This window comes from Mastomys coucha, unplaced genomic scaffold (assembly GCF_008632895.1).
Source record: "Mastomys coucha isolate ucsf_1 unplaced genomic scaffold, UCSF_Mcou_1 pScaffold3, whole genome shotgun sequence".
Taxonomy (NCBI): domain Eukaryota; kingdom Metazoa; phylum Chordata; class Mammalia; order Rodentia; family Muridae; genus Mastomys; species Mastomys coucha.
Window position 1 is genome coordinate 61,503,817 of NW_022196909.1, and position 4,729 is coordinate 61,508,545.

General features: G+C 49.1%; 1 protein-coding gene across 1 annotated transcript in view; it reads right to left on the reverse strand.

Moving 5' to 3' along the window:
* Bicral (BRD4 interacting chromatin remodeling complex associated protein like) overlaps positions 1–196 on the reverse strand; it is a 64,542-nt gene extending 64,346 nt beyond the window's left edge. Inside the window, exon 1 of the mRNA XM_031347042.1 lies at positions 97–196. The gene's annotated coding sequence lies outside the window, so the exon portion shown is untranslated. The remainder of the gene's footprint in view (positions 1–96) is intronic.
* Positions 197–4,729: the final 4,533 nt, after the last annotated feature.

Consider the following 4,729-nt stretch of genomic DNA (forward strand, 5'->3'; position numbering starts at 1 on the left):
GAGAACACCAGGGGGAGGACAGCCACTGGGTTAGGAGGAAGACAGCTTGGGGCTAGGCTGGGACACCTCTCCGGGCTTGGGGCCCCAGTACCCTACCTGTCTTAGGCAGAGCCTTCCACTCCAGGCACCCAAAAGGACCGGGGATGGTACAAGGTGTATAAGAAGTCAGTCACAGGATCATTCAGGCAGAAGACTGCTATTTTGAAGGAGAAAAAAAAAATAAGTCAGTTTCAGCCAGGCTTGGGTGAAATCCTTGTCCTTGGGAGATTAGGAGGTAGAGGCAGAAAGTCATATAGTGAGGTCAGCTATGGGGTGAGTTTGAGGACAGCCTGGGCTACATAGGAAGTCAAGCCTCTGAAGGGAGGGTGTCCATGCCAAGGGGCTTGCTCCAGCATTGTGCCCTCCTGAAAATGAACTTAGTAAGCGCCGACAAAGATGAGTGTGGGAGCATGTGCCTGTGATCCTAGAGGTAGAGGCAGGAAGGCTGCTGCAAGCCTGAGACAAGCCAGGACCATTGCAAGACTCCAGTCCAAAAACTAAAACAAGGGGCTGGAAAGATGGCTCAGAGGTTAAGATCAATGGCCACAGTTCCTTTCTTAGAACCAACATGGCAGCTCACCACTGCATTGAACTCTAGCTCTGGAGGCTCTGAGACCCTCCACTGGCCTCCACAGGCACCGGGCATGTGTCTGGTATGCAGATACACATATATAGAACACTCATACATAGAAAATGGAAACAAACAAACAAACAAACAAACAAAACAGCACTAACCTAGCCAGACGTGGTAGTGCACACCTTTGAGCTCAGCACCTGGGAGTCTAAGGCAGGAGGATCCCTGACCAGCCTGGTCTACATAGCAAGTTCCAGGCTATAGTGAGACCCTGTCTCAAAACAGAACAAATAAGAGAAACACAAATAAATAATAAAGAACTAAGATATCTGAAGAAGAGGTCGATCTAATGGTCACTTATTAATGAGAGAGGGAGAGGCAGAGAGAGAGAGAGAGAGAGAGAGAGAGAGAGAGAGAGAGAATAGGTATTAAGCAGGTCTCTAAGACATATTCTCAATACTCATTAAAAACATTGAGGAGGGCTGGGAGATGGCTCAGTTAGCAAAGTACTTCCTGTACAAGCATGAGGACTTGAGTTCGAGTCCCAGAAGCCATGTTAAAAAACCAGGTGCCGATGGCGTGAGCTGGTATTGTAGCCCCAGCACCAGGGAGGTAGGAACAGAGAGGCCAGCTAGGCAGGCCTATTTGATGAGTTCCAGGCCAGTAAGAGACTGTCGCCAAAACAACGTTGGTAACATCTGACAAGTGACACCCCAGGTTGCCTCCTGACCTCTGTGCACGCAAGTACACATGGATGCACATAAAGTAAAAAGAGAGAAACCAAGGAGAGGGGACACTGAGAGACTAACGTCCAGGACCATTATGGTCATTAAAGAGCCACATGGTAAAAAGCTGAATGGTTACTGGAACGCCGGAGAGTCAGCCAGGTGTCAATGCAGGACACCGCAGGACACCACACCAAGTTCATACGCACATCACTTGGGTGAACCACGCCAGTCAAATACCAGTTGGGTACATGTGTCAGCTCCTTGTGAGCTAACGTGAGTCATATCTAACACAACCAGGAGGTTGACAGTCAGAGCAAAGGGCACGGGTGTTCGAGAGGAATAGCTCATGAGGACCTGGCATCGAGATCTTATGAGTTCATCTCACCCTCCACAAGCAGGACACACGGAGAGTCACATGACCGTGACCATTTCCTCTAACTGTGTTCTTTCTAGTCCCCACATTTCTGACTTAAACCTTTCCCCTCAGCCACGCCCTGGACGCTGTAGAGTTATGCTTCCTCATTCTTTCCGTCAAAGCACAAAACCTCCCCACAAACCTCCCCTGAAAGCCAGGCCGCCTTCTCCACACACATCCAGGCCTCATCTCTTGCTTGCCTCTACCCCACCCCCATCAATCTCCTACCTAGAGGTAGACGTAACTCTCCAAATTTCAAAGCGGAACGGAACGTGTCCCATCGCCACCTGCACCTCACTGACTGGGGAGTTGGTAAAAACACAAGCTCTCTGGCTGGGGCCCAGCTCAGAACAGGCCCATGCTAGGCCCAGAACCCTGGCACTCCATAATGAAGTAAGATTCCAATTCCTAAACCTTAGGCCAGGGGCTTAGACTCCTGCCTATAACTACATTTTTAACTATATGGAAAGCCTTGGGATCAGCCTGGGCTAAGTCTCAGGACGAACAAAAGCTGGAAGCTGCGGGGCAGTGGTGGTGGTGGTGGTGGTGGTGGTGGTGGTGGTGGTGGTGGTGGTGGTGGCACACGCCTTTGATCCCAGCATTTGGGAGGCAGACAGGTGGATTTCTGAGTTCAAGGTCAGCTTGGTCTACAGAGTGAGTTCCAGGACAACCAGGGCTACACAGAGAAACCCGGTCTCGAAAAACCAAAAAAAGGTCTCCCTCTCCCTCCCCATCCTCCTCCCCCTCTCCCTAAGGGGGGAAAAAAAGCTGGAAGCTAGAGCTGTGGTTCGGTGGTTACAGCACTGCTGGAGTAGAGGCCCTGAGCTCAGTTCCCAGTACCCACCTCAGGGGACTCCCAAGTAGCTGCAAGTCCAGCCCCAGGGGTCCTGACACCTCTAGCTTCTTCCTCACCTGCATTCACTTGCATAGATACCCACGTATAGACACATAATGCCTACACATAATTAAAAGCGATAAAAATAAAATTTGAAAACGGGCCGTGGGCATGCCTCGCTGAGCAGAGCCCTTGCCTAGCATGTAGGATCCCTAGCTCCCCCTCCACTGAGCATGACGGCTGTAATCCTAGCATTTCGGAAGGTGGAGCCAAGAGGATCAGGAGTGCAAGATCATCCTTCACAACAAAGTGAGTTTCAGGCTAGCCTGGGCTACATGAGACTGGATCAAAACAGTAACAGGAAAAAAACTCACAACAAAGAACAAATGACAAATAAAAAGACAGATTGCCTTGCCAGAATCCAGTCAGAGGACATTCCTGCGAAGAACCACCACGGCTGAGATCATACTTGCTTATTTTACTTGAGCATTGCACATTGAACCCATAGCCTCATGAAGGCTGCACTTGGTATCCACCACTGAGCCAGCTATATCCTCAGCTCAAGTACCAACTGTTCACTGTCTCCTCCAGCTTCCCTGGATACAGACATCATCAATCAGTACTGGCATCGTCATCATCATCAATTACATTTTATTTAGTTTGTGTTTTGCAAGGGGCATGTGTGCGGAGGCCAGAGGACAACTTTTGGGATCAGTTCTCTCCTACAACCACATGAGACCCAGGGATCAAACTCAGGTCCTCAGGCTTGGGAGCAGATGCCTCCCCACACACAGAGCCCTTTCCTCCCCCACACAGAGCCCTCTCCTCCCCCACACAGAGCCCTCTCCCCACACACAGAGCCCTCTCCTCCGCACGCCTCTTCTATGACCCGTTGTCTGACTGCTGCGACTCCCTTCTCCTGGACAACAAGTGATTTGCATCGACCCTCTCTCCCTTTGTCCTTATTCTTCCGTGATCTACCAGAATCAAAATGCCACCTTGTCTTCTGTCTCCACATCAGTAGCTTCCGACTACCTCTGACTGAGACTCCGTCTCGAGACCTCTATTTCACACCAGAACACAACAGAAACAAAGATTTTTCAGAAAAAAGTCTCCAACCATATTGAAAGAATACCTGAAGCAGGTGTGGTGAGACACACCTTTAATTCCAGCCTTCTGGGGGAAGAATAGTTCGGCCTTCAGAGTCATCCATGGTGGCAGTGAGTTTCAGAAGAGAACTGGAGACAGTTCGTTCTGCGGTGTCTCACTTACCGAGCCTGTTAGATGCTGGTGAAAGGGTTCACGAGCCACTGATGGAGGTCACTCTCATTTGGAAAACAGTGCTGGAGATCAGTAGCCAAGGCTCAGGCACCGCACACACAACAGAATCCCAGTACTCGGGAGGCAGAGGAAGGTGTTCAAGGCCAAGCTCTGATACAGCCAGGGCTACCTGAGATCTTATCTCAAACAAACAAAAAACGTAAGACCGAAAGCCAGGTGCGGTGGCGCACGCCTTTAATCCCAGCGCTTGGGAGGCAGAGACAGGCAGATTTCTGAGTTCGAGGCCAGCCTGGTCTACAGAGTGAGTTCCAGGACAGCCCAGGGCTATACAGAGAAACCCTGTTTCGGAAAACAAGAAAAAAGAAAAAACAAAAAAAACCCAAAAAAACCAAACACAATGATGAAAATCAGGAAATGACTCTCTGCAAGCATCTATGGCCTACGGCAGCAGTCTGTTACACCTGTCCTCACAGCTCCCCAGGACCTGCCTGCCCCATAACCAAGTGTGCACAGCCCCTGGCTCTTACACGCTACTGACAACTAATGAAGGGAGATTCCGGAGAAGGACACTTCAACCGTTTCCACGTTCATGAAGTGTGTGTGTATGAGTTTATTTTTTCCTGGTTACAGTTCACAGCATATTGAGAACTCCCCAATTGCTTGGGAATTATGTTAGTTTCAACCCCAAAGTTAACAGTAATTTAATTAATTAATTAATTAATTAATTAATCAAATGTATATGAATACACTGTAGCTATCTTCAGACATCAGAAGAGGGCACAGGATCCCATTGCCAGTAAGTGCTTTTAACTGATGAACCATTTCTAACTCCAATAGCAATTTTTTTTTTAATTACT